This window comes from Tinamus guttatus, unplaced genomic scaffold, assembly GCF_059628265.1.
Source record: "Tinamus guttatus ecotype Peru unplaced genomic scaffold, ASM5962826v1 Tinamus_guttatus_pri_ptg000322l, whole genome shotgun sequence".
Taxonomy (NCBI): Eukaryota; Metazoa; Chordata; class Aves; order Tinamiformes; family Tinamidae; genus Tinamus; species Tinamus guttatus.
The window spans coordinates 619,182-637,681 of NW_028288856.1; positions in this window are offsets into that span (position 1 = coordinate 619,182).

The window sequence follows — 18,500 nt, forward strand, 5'->3', positions numbered from 1 at the left end:
ATGCTTGAGTGCACTGCTGAAGTGTGGATAGAGTTTCATGAGTGTTTGAGGTGGGAAGAGTGAGCCCTGTGCTGTAAATCTCAATTATGGGAGTTGCTCTTATAGTTCTATTAGGACCCATTGTGGAATCGAAGGCTGCAGGATTGGTTCCAAGGTAGATAAATTCCCATATAATGCTGCAAAGCAGAGAACAAGTGTTAAGAGTTTATAAGGGAAGGTATGCTACAGAACTTCAGAATAAGTCCCACAAACTGACTGCACCTTTCTTCTCTGAGAGTTCACACCTATGTAGAAGTCCTGCATGAGCCTCAGATAACATCTATGGCTCCCATTCTGCACAGACTTTAGCAAATGCTTACTGTTGATTACTTCAATGGGATTGCTGCCAATGTGTAAAAATTACCCCTTTAGCAGTGGCACTGGCTGAGCACATAGCCTTTCTTCAGCAGTTTCATGGTTTGGCCTCAGCCAGAAAACCTGTTCATGACTTGAGCAGATGTTTCTGATTTTAGGAAACAGTAATTTCTTCTTTTCCAGGAGCACATGGCAGCACAGTCAATACGTGGAAACCTACTGCTTTACAGTAGATCCAGAGTCTAAACTGGTACTTTACTAGAAAATGGTAATAAATCAATTTGAATTACTTTTCATCCTGCATGTTCTTAATGGCTTTCAGGTTCATATAAGACAATCCCTTAATCCTGCTTCAGACCTAGAGGAAATGGGATGTTTCTTACCCTCTGAAGAGGAGGAAAAATAAAATCCTGCCCAGTCTCAGAGGTAACTTGAAGGTCCATGTCCCGAGTCTTGCCCAGCCTCTGAGTTTTCTCAGGGGCAGTTTGAAAGCCCTCACCCCCAACCTCCAATACTGCTGATCCACTAGGCTCCTCAGGCCTGGACCTTCAGTTTTTGCCTGACTTGCACTGTAGCTGTACTTGTCTTGAGTCTCGTTTCTGGTTCCATTTTCTGAATGGATCTCAAGTCTACATTGTACATAGCTTGTCTCCAGTCCTGTTCCTGACCCTGTCTTCTGGATAGACTCCTTGGAGCTATGTTGTAGCGTCATCTCCTGCTCTTCTTGACTGGACCCCTTAGATGAACCCTGGACATGATTATGCCACCTCATCTGGGATTGTTAATGGCCCCTGTTACTGGTCCCTTCCTCTACCCACCTTGTTCAGATGCTGTGGGACTGTTTTCTGATGGGTGAGGGCACCACCTAGGCTGCAGTTATTGTCAGCTCTCTGTTCATTCTCTCTCATCAAGCAGCCCCTCTCTTGATCCTCCTTGACACTTTGAGATGATGAGGCAATGGGAGGGCCTCCTTGTCATCTTGCACAGCACAGGGATTAGACTATTTCCTTGATTTAAAATGCACAAGGATCAGGCTGCCCCTTTATTTCCTGACAGTTTTCATCTGTCAGAGAGCTAGAGAAATGCTGAAGGACAGGACTATGCCTATCAGGCCCCTGTTCTGGACATCTCCGCACAACAGCATCATTCCAGTCATAGGCTCAATATACCTCTGCACCCCACTGTTAGTGCTGATCCCACATTTTCCCATTATATCTTAATATGTCACAGTGAGAAGCACATCAGAACTGTTACTCACAGCAGCTGTTAATTTTAAATGACCATGTCAATTAAGATGACCTGCTCAGCCATGAGAAGAGCCAGAGAAAATATTTCACTCAATGTTCACCATCTCCAAAACATAAATCTTTGAGAAGGACAGATTTTTTCAAGCAATAAAGACTAAGAAGGAAAATGTTTTCAAAGACCATAAGAACCTAGTCTTTCCAGATTTAGGCACAATGATAAATATCAAAAGGAAACAAAAGATGCCCATTTCTGCACATTTCCTATGTACTTAATTGCTTAATTCCCACCAGTCTGTTGGGAATGTGGCTTCACCAGAGCTGAGCAGAAGGACTCATGTTTGGAAATAGCTTCCAGGAGGATTTATTTTATCACCTTTCCAGGGATTGATGTGATGCTGAGCAGCCTGCAATCCCCTAGATCCTCCTTTCCACCCTTCTGGAAGACAGGAATTACATTTGCTTCCTTCCAGGCCTTAAGAACCTCCCCCAATTGCCACGACCTTTCAAAGATAATTGAAAAGAGCCTTGCAATGACATTGACCAGGTCCCTCAGCATTTGTGAGTGCATCCCATCAGATCCCATGGACTTGTGTGTTCAGTTAGCTTAAATGTTCCCTAACCTGATCCTCCTCCACCAAGTGCAATTCTACCCTGCCCTGGACTTTTCTCCTGGTCTGAGAGACCTGGGATTGCTGAAGGCCAGTCTTACCAGTAAAGACAAAGGAAAAGAAGGCATTGAGTATTATGGGCTTCTCCTTGTCCTTTGTGACCATGTCACCTGGTCCATTCAGCAGGAGGCCCACGTTTTCCCTAGTCTTCCTTTTGCTGCTAATGTACCTGTAGAAACCTTTCTTGCTGCCCTTCACATCCCTCACCGGATTCAACTCCAGATGGGCTTTGGCTTTCCTAACTCCATATCTGCATGCTTGAAAAGTGTCTCTATATTGTTCCTAGCTCACCTGTCCTTTCTTCCACCTTTTGTATGCTTCCTGTTTATGTTTGTCAGGAGCTCCTTGTCCATCCATGCAGACCTCTTACCACCTTTGCTTCTTGTCCTGCTTGTTGGGATGGATCATTCTTGAGTTTGAAGAAGGTGATCCTTGGACCCCTCTTCTCACCAGGACTCTCTCCCATGGAATTTTTCCAAGCAGGTTCCTGAAAAGGTCAAAGTTTGTTCTCCTCAAGCCCAGGGTTCTGATCCTGCTCTTTGCCCTGCTCTGTCCTCTCAGGACCCTGAACTCTACCATCATGGGGTCACTGCAGCCAAGGCTGCCCCTGACCTGTATATCCCCAACCAATCCTTGTTTGTAAGTATGAGGTCTAGCAGAGCATCTCTACTCAGCAGTTCCTCAGTCACTTGTGTCAGGAAGTTATCATCAGTGCTCTCCAGGAACCTCCTGCACTGCTTCTGTCCTTCTGTGCTGTCCCTCCAGCAGATAATGAGGTAGTTCAAATTCCCCATGACTGTAAAATGTCTGACAAAGCTCACAGAAGTTTCTCACTCCAAATACCTTCCTGACATCCTTAATACCATAATAAAGTTCATCAAGTAAAAAGAGGAAACAGGCCTTGAGATATCTTAAGACTATCATTTGACTTAAAAATCCTCCAACCCTTTTTCCCTTCAGATAGGAGGACAATATATATTAACTTGCAGCAGATCTTCAAACAAGGGGATGGGACTCAGCATGACCTTCCTGTGCACAGATCGCCCCAGTTTGTTATGTAGCTCTTTTGCACTGCTGTTGTGGGCAAAACAGTCTTGACTTGGGGAATTTTTACTTAGCTTTTGCCAATAAACACAAACTTCTCATCACTGATTTCAATATTGAGAAAAAAAAATAACACTTAAGTAAACAACATCCCTCCCCCTTTCCCAGACCCAACTTAAGCCAAATGCCTAGCCTTTTCCCCTTCCTAGTCTCAACTTCACTTATTTGCCTTTAATGACTTCAGCACTTGCATTGCATTCTGTCTCATAGCTGGTATAACACCAAGAAACATGCACTACTCCTTGACAGAGATGCACCTGACTAATGTTTGCTTGCTTGTGACTTTCCCAGCTGATGTGCCTAAATTTATAACAAAAATATATTTTATTTCCCACCAGCCAGGCTCACATGTTCTACCTCATCTGAAGACCACATGGGATTTGTTCACTGTTGTGCTTTACCAACAGAATTTAAGGTTCTCAGAGGAAAATTCTGCTTTCTGTTTCACCCACATTCATTGATCTTTATGGGGTGGTGCTGTAAAATGTTGCAGTTTGAAAGCTGTAGTGGTGGTGGGGGGAAGGAGATATCAAATACTGTGTTAGCTATACGCCCGACTCTGGCAGTATTGGATTCACAGTCTGTCAACTGTAGGTCCGATCGCCCCCCCCCAAACAAGTAGTCGGGTTCACAAACAGTATGATTTATTCAAATGCAACATTTACAAAGCAGGTTTCAGATGTCAGTACAGGAAATTCTCTACTACAGCGTGGGGTTTTTAGCTAGCTCTGATGTGCAAATGTGCAATCATCACTCACCCCAGAAGATGGGAGAGGGCTGTCTGTCTCGAGTCTCCTCAGGCAGCGTCCCAACCCGAGGGGAGGAAAGAGGGGATCAGCCTGTCAACCGACCCAGGAGATACGATGGAGTCTTCTTTCCTCCTTCTTAGTCTCCTCAGGCAGCAGGGATATTAGTTGCTGTTTCTTAACTGTTTTGAACATGGAAATTCTCCATGTTACTGTATCTGTATCTTCTACTATCTACACTAAGAAATTTCTAGGCACCCTCACTACCTTGGCCAATATTTGATATGAACCTGGAGTGCAAATCCTACATTCACATCTTAGAGAAGGCAGAGAGGGAGTTAAGCTCTATTCAGTTACCATATGAAAAGAATACAACATTATATAACAGGAATGATGTGAAACAAGAATTGCTTTCTCTTCAATGAGCTCTCCCTCACTAGCATACAGATTTCAAAACATATTTGTACTTTGCTTAGCCTACTGGGTTGGATTTCAGGTAGCTGTCTCAATCATCTAAGAAACAGAAGCTGGATTTCTGTTGCCCCCCCCCCCCCCCAAATTCTCCACGTTAATGAGGCAGACAGATGGCGCATCCTAATATCTAACCTGAACCTCCCCTGGCTCAACTTGAGGCCATTTCCTCTTGTTCTATTTTTGGTACTTATTCTGGAGAAGAGACCAACCTCTGCCTCACTACAACCCCCTTTCAGGGAGTTGTAGAGAGCAATAAGGTCTCCCCTGAGCCTCCCCTTCTCCACACTAAATAACCCCAGCTCCGTCAGCCGCTCCTCATAAGGTCTATGCTCCAGCCCCTTCACTCGTTTTGTTGCCCTTGTTTGGGCATACTCCAGCACTTCAATGTCTTTCTTGTAGTGAGGTGTCGCGGTCGTGGCGGCCGCGAACATATGTACCTAAGCATTCTGTGCCTCAGGGACTTTAAATCAGTTCACCTAGGGGTTGTGAACTGATTTAAGTGAATCAGATGAGAGCAGTAAAATGAAAAGCATTATCTTGCCAGGAAGAAATTTACTTGTGTGGGTGTGTCTGTAATGCTGCCTCTCTAATTTCCAATGCTGCTGTGATCCTGCACTGCTTTTGTGATTCAGTATTTCAGGTTAAACTTCAAACCACACATAATGATGTTTTTGGTAAAACTCTCATCCCTGCCACACCCCACTCCCTGGCTTCTTACTGTTGTGGTTCAGTGTGCTGACTTGTTGAGTGTGAATACTAATGCAGTGATCATTTGTGAGGAGAGTCAAAGCATATGATAAAGGCAATGAGGTATAATGCCCAAGGGATCCATTTGGGAAATACTCTGCAGTGCACCTTTTTAGAGTGGAATAATGCCTGCCCCCGGGGAACTTAGTTTAAGAAAGAACAAATGAATACATGAAGGAAGCATAATGCATGGATAAGAAAAGCCTTACTTAATGTATGTCAGAAAGAATTGCCAAAACTTAAATCCTAATAGAGACTAAAATGTACTCCATGAGTAGAGAATGTGCTATTTCAACACAGCAAAATATGCCCTTAATTTAAGGTGATTTCTAATCAAGTAAGAAATTTCAGGGGCCAAGACTGAATTGAGAGAGACTGATCTAATAAAGGAGGAAATGCGAACAACAGAGTTCTGAAGATAGATGTATCTGTACAGATTACATTACCCAGAGATGAGGACAACAAAGGATATTGTAGGAGGTAGAGCATCCACTGATGCAAACTAACACATTTTTACTGAAGGGATATGAATCCTTTATTTCATCCCAGCTGAGAATGTGACACTGAGAGATAATTTAATGATCTCACATCAACACTGAATTCTACAAATAGGGAACATTCTTTCTAGTAGTCTATTTAGATCAATATAGGGCATTAAGAAAGGCCCGATTTTTCTTTCTCTCTCTCTCTTTTTTTTTTTTTTTTTAGACACACAGAGACGAGATGTTTGTTTATTCAATTTCTGCGCAGAGGTGGGTGCTAGGTGGTAATTCCACAAAGTTAGCATGCCTTCTCTTACCCCCATTCAGTATTTATTTATGCACTTTCTGGAAATACTTTACACAAATCTTTTCATTGGTTACATTCTGATTGTGTCACATATCAGTTTTGTGCTTGCGCTATAATGCCTTGGCTAATTACTATAGAGAGCGGAGAGGGATGGTAACCTTATTATCATATTATTACCATCTCATTATTCAGGTAGGGGAGCAAAAGTTAATATGTTAATAAGCTTTAATGAGCTATAGGTTATCCTAAGTTGAACGCCATCCTTGTTTTGTCAACTCATCAAGTTCTTCAGAGGGTTTGTGCTTCCCTTATCGTCCCCCTAGAACTGGTTATTCTTAGCTGTACTGACTTACAACGTTCTGTCTTGATATTCCCCCCTTTCTCTGTCCTCGATTCTGATTGATTTACAGAGTTTAGTGGTCTCATCTCAACAAAAGGTCATATAATCATAAATTATGTTGGAGGGAACCTCCAGAGTCCAACCCCCTGCTCAAAAGAGGTCTACTTAGATCAGGTTGTTCAGGTCAAGCCTTGAACACTTCTATGTGCATTTCCAGGAATAGCCTGTCTCCAGCTTCTCTGTATCTTTCAATCAGTTAGTTCTAGACAGCAACAAAGTCTCCCCTCAGCCTTCTCTTCTCCAGAGTGAAAAATTCTCTTCTCGTATCATGTGCTCCAGACCACTGACCAGCTTGGTAGCCGGACTCACTCCAGTATGTCAATATCCCTCTTGTGCTGAGGAGTCCAAAAGTAGACACAGTACACCAGATGCAGTCTCACAAGTGCTGAATAGAGAGGAAGGATCACTTCCCTGTACCTGATGGTTACACTCTGGTTAATACAGCCTAGGATGCAGTTGGCTTTCTTGGCTGCAAGGGTACACTGCTGACTTCTGTTCAGCTTATCCACAAGGACCTCCAGATCCTTTTTTGCAGAGCTTCTTTTTAACTATTTGGTCTCAGCCTGTCTTACTGCATGGTGTTATTTCATTCCCGATGTAAGATCTTGCACTATCAATTCTTGAATTTGATGAGGTTCCTGCTAGCCCATTTCTCCAGCCTGTCCAGCTCCCTCTGAATGGCAGCCTTGCCTTTCAGCATAATGATCATCCTTCCTCATGTGCCACCCCCCCCGCCCCCGCCCCAATTTGGTGTTGTGACCACAAGGTGGGAAAGGGAAGGTTGGATACCAGCGTAGATTGACACTCAAGGCAGGTGAGGGGTTAAACGGGGTAGATTTAATAAAGGACCTACACTCTAAACTACCCAGGGAGTTCCAGGAGCCACACGGAGGCATCACTGATGGGAGACTGCTGGATGCACAGGTCAGACACGCAAGTGGGACTCAACTCATTGCATCCTAAAGGCCCCTTACATCTACTAGAACTATTTCCTTGCTTCAGCTGTACTAACCTTGGGTACTAACCTTAGCTACTGACTGTGATGCAGCTAGACATTGTCGACAAAACGGGATATGGATTTCCGGTCTTGATGGGAAGTCAGTCAATGTGTAGAGAACGCACTCTAGGGCTGCTATCACGTACTCTGCCAGTCACCTGCCACCTCAACAGATCTTCCGCAGGTGTTCTTGCTACAGGTGTCATCTGTGAACTTGCTGATAGTGCACTCTGTCCTGTCATCCAGGTCAATAATGAAGACATTAAGAAGTATTGATCCCTGGCTACTGGTAAATACCTGGTAACTACTCCACTAGTTACCAGGTGCATCAAAACCTTACCTTGATCAGGAGTTGAGTGACTGAGTATAACGATCCATGGACATGACAGGACACTGAAAGCAAAAAGTGAGTGAGATGAACCTTGGCGTGGGCCATGTATCAACAAGTGACAGCAGCACAGTACCTATAATTTATCAACCTGCTCTAGGTGACCCTGCTTGAGTATGGGAGTAGGACAAGACAATATCTAGAGTTGCTTTCCAAGCTAAACTATTCTATGATTGCTGGAAAGGTGCAGCATGATATCATACCTGTAGTATGGTATAGTGAGAACATCCACAGAAGATCTGGCGTGGAGTCAGTGACTGGCAGAGAACGTGGTAGCAGCCCCAGAGTGTGAAACTATACACTGAACAAATTTCCATCAGGGCCAGGCATGCATATTCCTTTTTGTCAAAAACATCTAGCTGCTTCCTGAAGAGTCATTTTTCCAGGTTAGCACAGCTGAGCTAAGGAAATAGTTCTAGTAGATTTAAGGGGCTCTCAGGAACAAGGAACACCTTAGGAACACCTGGGTGTCCAACCCGTGCATCCAACCCATACCTCCAGCAGTCTCCCATTGGTGACCCCAGTGCAGTTTGGAGTGTAAAAGTCCCTTATTAAATCTATCCTGTGTAACCCCTTATGAACCTTGAGTGTCTGACCCCTCCCTTTCTCGCTTTACAATCACACATGGGGAACTTGAATCACATAGATATCTGCTAGAGGAACAATGCGGCAAGGCATAAGCAATCCAGGTGGTTTCTGGAGTACCTTGATGATAAGTTCCTGACACAAATGATTGAGGAGCTGATGAGGGAGATACTGTGCTGGACCCAATTCTTACAAACAAAGAAGGGCTGGTTGGGGAATGTGGAGGTTGGGAGCAGCCTTGGTTGCAGTGACCATGAGATGGTGGAGCTCAGGATCCTGAGAGGAGGGAGCAAAGCAAAGAACACGATCACAACTCTGGAATTCAGGAGGGCAGGGTTCAGGGATCTGTTTGGAAGAATCTCATGGGAGAGAGTACTGGGGAGAAGAGAGGTCCAGGAGAGATGGCTGATTGTCAAGGATCACCTCTTTCCAACTCAGGAATTGGTCCATCCTGACAGTACTGATCCCAGTATTGATCCCTGAGAGATGCCACTAGTTACTGGCCCCCAGCTGGACTTTGCACCATTGATTACAGCTCTTTGAGTCTGCCAATTGTCCACCTACCTTATCATTCACTTGTCCATCCCATACCCCACTAATTTGGCGATTGCAAGACTGTGTCAAAGCCCTTGCTAAAGTCAAGGTATACAACATCTGCTGCCCTCTTCCTGTCCACAGAACCAGTCACTGCATCATAAAAAGTAATGAGGTTGGTTAGGCATGATTTGCCCTTGATTAACCCACGTTGGCTGTTTGCAAACACCTTCTTGTCCTTTTTGTGTTTAGGAATGGCTTCTAAGAGGATTTGCTCCATAACCTTTAGTCTGCAAATGATGCTATGATACTGAGGATTGGAAAAGCTTGAGTTAGTTAGTTTGAAAGGAAGTTTGCAATGAATTTAAATGAGACTGTAAGCTCTTCTTCAAAAGAAATCACATACCTTCTTTGATTTCTAACTTGACATTGAAAATTTTGCATTTTATCTACATTTATATGGTAGATCTTTATTTCCATAGAAGTCTTAGTAACTTTCTTTTTAAAAATAAACATCTCTGCTTTTCAGGATATCCACTTGAATTCTTATGAAATCAGCCTCAGTTTCAGCAGATGAGACAAATTATTCAGCAAAATTCTTCTTTGTTGCCAGCATTGCTACAACAGATAGGACGGGAAAATCCTCAACTATTACAGGTGGGTTTTTCCTCTCCAGGACAAGATTTCTACTGCGTTTAAAATCAATGTCTTAATCATAGTTGTAGAGGGTATCGAGAAGAGGAAGAGTTACTACAACTGGTCTTAACCACAAAGTTGTATTTCTTCTGGTTAGCTAGATTTAATCACTCTGAATTCTTTTAGCTTGTGATCTTGACTATTCAATTCACCAAAAATTACAACTGTTAGTTGCCTATTGGCAGAAGTAAACATTATTTCAGGGTGTTGCTTCTTTATATTCATCCATGTATCACAGCAAATCAGCCAACACCAGGAGCATTTTATTCATCTGGTATATATCTGGTGGCAGCAGATTTGCCAAACATTTCTTTTCAAGGAGATGTCAAGGTTTATCTTTACATCGATGACATCATGATATCAGGTGGTGATATAACCCTGGTACAGCAAAACCTAGATTGCTTGGTGTGCCTCACTGAAAGGGGATGGGCTATTAATCCTGAAAAAATTCAAGGACCATCAACAGAAGTAATATTCCTGGGAGTACTATGAACTGGGCCGGATAGGAAAATGCCCACCAAAGTGCTGGATACGATTCACCTTTATCTGATGCCCCAAGATGTGGAGCAACTCCAATCATTCCTTTGCTTATTGGTGAACATTTATTTCTCATTTAGTTATGCTGATGCATCCTTTGCAAATACTGGTCCAGAAGGCCACCATCTAGTGTTTGAAGGCAGAACATTAGATAGCTTTTGATTTGTGTAAGGAGGCAATCCTGCAACACTCATACTTAGGAGCACCTCAGAGGGATCTACTCTTTGAACTAAAAGTGGCCATACATCACACCTCAGCATCCCGGGGTCTTTGGCAACATGTAGGGGAAAAACAAAAAGAATCTGTAGGTTGCTGGTCACATACCTTGAAAGGTGCAGACACTCAGTACACTCCCCTGGAGTGCCAAATTTTGGCACTAGTATAGGCCCTTCAAGATAAGGTACATATAACTGGGTCAGCCCCTGTCAGAGTGCATACACCTATACCCCTGCAAGCTTGGGTAGGGGACTTGTGACTCATGCCTAACCTTATTCTCAGATACTGAGGCTTTGAGTCTCACTAGCTCCCTTGTATGAACACCCACTATGATAGGGCAATACTACCATGCCATAGTCAAAATTGGATAATCCATAAACCTAACCTCTGCTCTAATTGCAGCTTTCAATGAAGAGCAAGGATCAGTATGTAGAAGAGTGTTACAAAATTGATTGGCCATCGACTACCTATTACTATGAAATAATTATGGATGTGTGGAATTTGAAGGCATTTAATGTTTCAATATCTCTGGAAATAGCAAACTTATTGAATGACACATAGCTGATTTCCACAATTTGGCCATCTCTCTAAAGCAGAGTACTGGTGTGACTTGGTGGTTTGGCTGTTTGACCTCTTTATCCGTTTGGGTTGGGAATATAAACAATACTTGTCATTAACTTTTACTCTGATATATGTTTATGTAGGTATCTCCTGTGTCATCCAGTGTGCTAGTTTATGTTGGCGAATCACATCAAAACCATGGGTCTATCAGCTGGAAAAGTAAAAATCGGTCATGGGGAGGAGTGTAGTGGGTAAACAGCAGAAGATCAGCAAGGACACGAGAGCATGTCGACTAAACAGTTATTCCATCTGCCAAAACACTTGGTGTGCAGAACCCATAAGTAATGGCAGGTCGTGATCCTGAGACTTGTGCCACATGGGTGTCAATCTGGACTTGGGTACACCTAAATAATTATCACTTTCCTTGTTATCTTGTTACTGCATGCGCAATACCCCATATTGTAACCTATTAACATCCCCCCCACCCCACCCCCCAAATCTTGCCATGGGCCACTGCTCTATCATTCCCGGAACAGCCAGGTTGCTTCCCCACAAGGCCTACAAGGTTCCTGGGGTTCCCCTTGCAGTTCAGGGATTTCAAGGTCATAAACAACTAATAACCGTACTCCAGAGCGGTGTCTTCTACCTCTGCATATTCCAAGTATCAGTTACCGCAGTTAACATGTGGGTACTGATTTGTTGCAGCTTGGAGCGGGTCAGGAATGCCAGACAGCAACTTCATAGAAGCTGGAACTGACTTCGTTTATTTCGCGTTACGTATCACAATATATAGCAATTAGCATAGCAACATCTCGGCAGAGCATCAGTAATTGGTTACAAGCATTAATGTGCTAACATATCATAGGTTGCTAAGCCGTATCCAAGCGTCTAACCGCAAGATTTAAAAACAGCATCTCAGTCCTAGGAACTTCCTCAAGTACAGGAGACACTTCCTTAAAAGTTGTTTACTGAAATTCAGTGATTCTGCACGTCAGCCTTTTCAGTCCAAGTTAAGGACGGTCAAAGGCACCCCCCTGTACAATGTCCCCCTACATCTCCCCCTTTTTCTTTAGATCAAATGTCCCCGAGAAGCAAGCCAACCTTGAGGTGTCAGATTCGGATTACGTGACAAGGCATTTAACAAACGTGATATTAAAGCGCGTAAACAGGTCCAAGCGATCATTAAACCAACTACAAGCAACAGTCCCCATAGTAACAACATTAGTAGCGATTTCACCAACGATTTCATCCCTCCCCCGATTCCAAACAAGTCAGTTAACCCATCGAGTCCGAAAAACCCAACATCTTTTGTTACTTTCTCCGTATGTTTGATCAAGTCGTGGAGTTGTCGATGTATAGCTGCTGAGTAATCTTGCAGGTCCATGCAGCACATTCTGTCAAAGTCCTGACACCCATGCCCGTGAGCAAGAAGCAGGAAATCAATAGCGGCACGGTTTTGCAGTACAGCGTGTTGTACCTGGGTTAAACCATCTGACAATTCACTAAGCACAGTACTGGTTGCGTTTGCCTGCTTAACTGCCCAGCATGCAAGACGTTCAATGTTCCTGTGAGCTCGGGCAGCTGACACTCCCGGCACAAAAAAGGAGGCAAAAATTATTTCCCAATCATTCCATAAACTAACATCATCATTGCAATCACTACCTACAGTAACCTTTGTACTCCTTCGTCGCCTAACTGCTATTTTCCGGCTCCCAGGAGGCCCGTGTGGCCATATCATACTAAGGCGACCGATTGTGCAAGGTCCTCCCATAGGCTGCAAAGTATGTTAACAAATGCTTTTTTACGTGTATGGCCTTCTCTCCAGGCTGTGCCGTTGCCCATATGACCTTAGAAAAGGTATCCACACAAACATGGACATATTTCAATCTTCCAAAGCTCGACACATGAGTGACGTCCATTTGCCACAGCTCTAAGGCCCTCAGTCCTCTCGGATTGACCCCGATACCCAATCCTGGACCATGGTGGCTACACTGTGGGCACGCCTGCACAATTCCCCGTGCATCTTCCAATGATACCCCAAACTGCCTTGCCAAACCCTTAGCGTTAGTATGCAACATTCCATGACCCACTCTTGCCGCTTCAAACCGATTGAATGGTCCCATCCGAGGGGCTACACTCACCAACCTATCTGCTCGGGCATTCCCTTCCCCTAGGCCTAGTTCCCATGTGTGACTACGGATATGTATCACGCAGTAAGACTCAGTCCTCATCATAATCGCCTTCCTTAATTGAAGGAACAACTTTCCCAATCGCTGATCCTCCATGGCCTTAATCAAGGCACCTTCTATTCGGTCTACCACTCCTGCTACGTATAAGGAGTCAGTGACCACATTCAAGGGTACCGACACCCACTTGGTGAAGGCCCAAACTACTGCTTTCAATTCCAAGGTTTGAAGGGAATCCTTCTCCTCCGCGGATAAAGTCTGAGACTCCCATCGATCTCCATCCTGCCAGGTAATTGCAGCCAAGCGCAATTTTTTACCTGCATCTGTGAAAGCCGTTACCGCATCTGGCAATGGTCGCTTGGATCGCTTAGGGCATTCGACCCAATCATAACTGTTTAACAAGTGACCGATTTTCCCCGACACTGGGCGCGATATTATGTCCCCTGAAAAATCCAACAACGCCAACTGCAGAGCTGTCGAGTGCCTAATTGCCCACTCTAAATCTCCCTTTTGTATCGGTAGACCTATCATGTTCGGTTCTTCCCCTGCAATCGCTACGACCCGATCCCTACCTTTCCGAATTAGAGATCCCAGAATCTCAAAGGGTGTCGCAATAGCTGTTTTTGGACGCACTGCAGGGAATACCCATTCTAGCACCGATACCTGCGTCTCTCCCCCTTTTTCTTTAATGAGCTGACTAATTACAGCAGCGTAACTAGTCGGCCCCTTTAACAGTAGTAAGGTTATACCGAGGTCCAACCTCCGGCGGTAGGCTAACCGCTGAGACAAGACCTGGGAGAGATTCCGAAGGCACTGTTGTTGCTGCTCTGTCAGGCTGATTGGCGTCGCTGGGTCAGTACCTTTTAGTAAAGGCACTAATGGTGCAATCTCATCATTGCTAATACCTAGGACAGACCGTACCCATTGCAAATCCCCCATAAAGGTTTGCACATCAGACAACGTGCGCAGGCTCACTTTCAATTCTACTTTCTGTGGCCTAATGGTAGCCTCTGATATAAGCCAACCCAAGTACTTCCAAGGCTGAGTACGTTGTACCTTTTCAGGTGCAATTTGCAACCCTCGCTCCCGAAGGGCCTTTGAAATTACTTCCTCCTCTTTTACCGTAATAGGTTCTGCTCGTGCAAAAAGGATATCATCCATATAATGATAGATCAATGTATGTGGCCACTGTGTACGCAATGGCTGCAGGGCCGCGGCCACAAACAATTGACACATTGTCAGACTGTTCTTCATTCCTTGGGGTAACACTACCCACTGATAACGCCTAGCAGGTGCTGCCCTATTTATGGATGGTAGCGTAAATGCAAAGCGGACGGAGTCCTGGGCCTGCAGCGGAATGGTATAGAAACAATCTTTTAAGTCAATTATCAACAAGTACCAAGTTTCCGGGATCATAGAAGGAGAAGGCAGGCCGGGCTGTAAAGCCCCCATCGCCTGCATCTGTTGATTAACTGCACGAAGATCATGAAGTAACCTCCACTTCCCTGACTTCTTAGGGATAACAAAGATCGGTGTATTCCATGGGCTAGTGGAGGGCACCAAATGACCCGCCTTTAACTGTTCCTCTACTAACTCTTCCGCTATTTGCAGCCTCTCCTTCGTTAGCGGCCACTGCTCCACCCAGACAGGGTCTTCTGTTATCCAGGTGATAGCAACAGGCTGCTCAACAGTAGCCGCTAAGGAAAACCCTGTCTTGACGCAGTTGAGAGAACCACTCCTAGCTGAGCCATGCACTCCCTGCCAATCAACATTTGAATAGGAGCAGGCAAAGGCAGGATAGACACGTGAGTGCTGGCCACTTGATCATCTATTGTAAGCTGTACAGGGTAAACACTTTCCTCTGTTTGTTGAACCCCGCCTACACCTCCAATGCACGCTGCGGCTATCCTTTTTGGCCAATGCCGTGGCCAACACTCGCTTGAGACGATGGTGCAATCTGCACCAGTGTCCATCAACCCTTGACAGCACACGCTTTGGCCCCGGAAACTCACTTGCACCTTCACTAATGGCCTATGTTTCATGTTTAGAGTTAAGAGGGCTTGTCCTCCTGTGGACCCAAAACCTTTTTGCTTCCGTGGCGGCAATGAAGCTGCTTGGGGATTAATAGCCCCTAACAAATTCTGCAAAGGAACTAATTGAGCCAATTTACTACCTTTAGCAATAGTTACCGGTGGGGTCAATGTGTATACCACCATTTCGATTACCCCTTCCGAATCCGAATCAATAATCCCAGGTATTACAAAAATACCAGACATTCCCGCCGAAGATCGACCCAATATCAACCCCCCAATTCTTTTCCCTGACCAAGGTAAGCCTTTAAACTGGGAAGGAATTCGCACGGGGGAGGCATCTTGTAGACAGATGCTTACTGCGGCTGCCAGGTCAATGCCCAGGCTTCCCCTTGTGGCAGGCAGCCAGAGCTCCCCCCCTGCACCATTGTTCTCCTCACGCGGGCAGGGTTCGCGCTCACATTCCCGTTTCCCGAAAAGACAGTACCAGGGGCTGATCTGCACGCCTTTTGGGAATGAGTGTCTGTCTGACATCGGGGGCACCAAACACGCCCTTCATCACAATTCTTCCGAATATGTCCTCGACGACCACACCGGAAGCACTTAGGGCCATCATCACTCGGCCGTTTCCTCTGTCCCTTTCCCATAAGGGGTTGCAGTGCCGCCGCTAACACTCGGGTCGCTTGCGCCTGCTGAGCGGCTGAATCAAGCAATGCCTGCTCTACCCGAGTCCCTAAAAATGCTCCTGGGTTTCCCACACCCCGACGAACGATCTCTTCAAGCATCTCCTCAAGGGACACTCCCTGAGGCAATGTCACCAGCACATCCCTAGTTCGTTTATTAGCATTCTCAACTGCTAAGGACTGCGCCATAAGCCTCCTAGTTCTTTCATCTAGCGCATCCATCTCCTCTAAAGCTTTAAGCAAACGATCCACAAACTCACCAAAGGGCTCGTTCACACCCTGTTTAACATTTACAAAAGACGGCCCCTTCTTTTCCTCTGGTAAAGACATAAACGCTGATAAGGCGGTCTGTGTCACGAGCCTCAAAAGAATAGGAGGATACTGCATCTGCACCCCCCACATCCACGAAGTTTCCCTGTCCTATGACCGTTTTGGGCCGTAAATTAAACAATGGGTCATCCTGCCCCCGCGGCACAGCGCATTCACGTGCCGCGTGAGCTGCCCACTGTCTTTCCCATAACAGTAACTGACCCGGTGTCAAAATTAATTTTGCGATTTGTTGACAATCACTAGGAAGAAGCATATCGCTGTTAAAAATGTAGGATAGCATTTGTCTGGAGGGCTCGCCTTTGATCCCCCAACGCACGACCGTATCCCTTAATTGGCTCAAAATTTTCCAATCAAATGGATCCCATTTACCCGCTGCCCCCCCTTGACCATCCGGCTCAAAGGTTACCGGGCACGCTACCCTCATAGCCGGCTCCCATTGACCCTCCAGAATCGCATCCCTGATAACCCCAGACCAACGCGAAGAGGAAACCCGCGGACCCGAACGCCCCTCGGAAGCCCCAGACCACCCCCCATCTGTTGCTCGCCCATCTGCCTGAGCTTGAACCAGTGCTCTAGAGGCTTCTCGGAACAGTTTATCAGAGGGTCGGTCCCGGCTTCGCTCCGGCGGTTGCTCCTGTGGTCTATTCCCAGCTGCCCCTGCTGGGGGTGGTGGCGCCGACGGCTGGTCTGGCGATTCGGGAGTCGCGGTTGGCTGGTCTGGCGATTCGGGAGTCGCGGTCGATCCGGCTGGCACAGGTTCCGGTGGTAAAGGTGGTGGCTCCGAGGGACGCTGAGATTGCGACGACCCGCCTCCGAGAACGCTGTCAATCAACTCCTTGGCGGTGCTCTTTGGGACTGCAGTAGCGCCTCGTCCAAGGGGGCCCTTCTGCACTGCCAATCCCTCGGGAGACGATTCCTCCCCTTGCAGCATCTGCGTCGCAGCTGCTACCATTTTCTTTTCAGCCTGCATACACTTGAGCTGATTCGCCACCTCGCGCCAAGTTTGACCCAGTTCTTTGGCAGTTTTGTTGCCCTCCAGAGTGGCTTCCCATAATGAGTCCCCTATCTCACGCCACTCTGTTATACTAAAAACAAGTTGTGGCTCCTTTAAATGTCCTTTCCCCCTTGCCCACTTAATCAACTCATACAGCTTCTTCGTGCTCACTGCTGCCTCCCTTTTTGCTAATAACTCCAGCAGCAGTTGTTCAGCAGCTTCTCGCTCCATGTACACGTGCACTGGGAATTCTGCTTCTAGCCGTTACCCCACGCCGTCTTCCCGTGTGCGCATTCACGGCCGGCTTACCCGCTCCGGTCCACCTTCTTGGTCGGATCACTCGGCTGCACCCATACGTCGTCCTCCGGAATCCCGCACCGTTGTGCCAAGTTCCTGTACTGGACCCTGTTCTGGTCCCTGTTCGGGCGCCACTTGTCGCAGCTTGGAGCGGGTCAGGAATGCCAGACAGCAACTTCATAGAAGCTGGAACTGACTTCGTTTATTTCGCGTTACGTATCACAATATATAGCAATTAGCATAGCAACATCTCGGCAGAGCATCAGTAATTGGTTACAAGCATTAATGTGCTAACATATCATAGGTTGCTAAGCCGTATCCAAGCGTCTAACCGCAAGATTTAAAAACAGCATCTCAGTCCTAGGAACTTCCTCAAGTACAGGAGACACTTCCTTAAAAGTTGTTTACCGAAATTCAGTGATTCTGCATGTCAGCCTTTTCAGTCCAGGTTAAGGACGGTCAGAGGCACCCCCCTGTACAATGTCCCCCTACAGACGGGGGCTGGGAGGGAAGTGTCCTGGGGGTGGAGGGTCCTGGCAACAGGGCCCTGCGGCTGCTGGGGGGAGGATCAGGCTGGGGAAAGGGAACCCAAGGGTCAACGGTCCTGGGGGTGGGGGCACAAGGGGGATGGCTCATAGGGCCTATGGATCAACCGAGCAGATGGGGACCCCCTGGCTGAAGTGTTCAGGGGGGTCGGGGCCCTACGGAAGAAGGGTCCAGGGAGCTGGGACCCACGGGGAAAGTGCTTAGGAGGTGGGGGCCCATGGGGGAAGGGGCCGCGAGGTTGGGCTCCATGGGTAAAGGGTCCAGGGAAGCGGGGCCCATGGATAAAAGGTCTAGGGAAGTGGGGTTCACGGATAAAGGGTCTAGGGAAGCGGGGTCCACAGGTAAAGTGTTCGTGATGTGGAGGTCCGTGAGTGAAGGGCCCAGGGTAGGG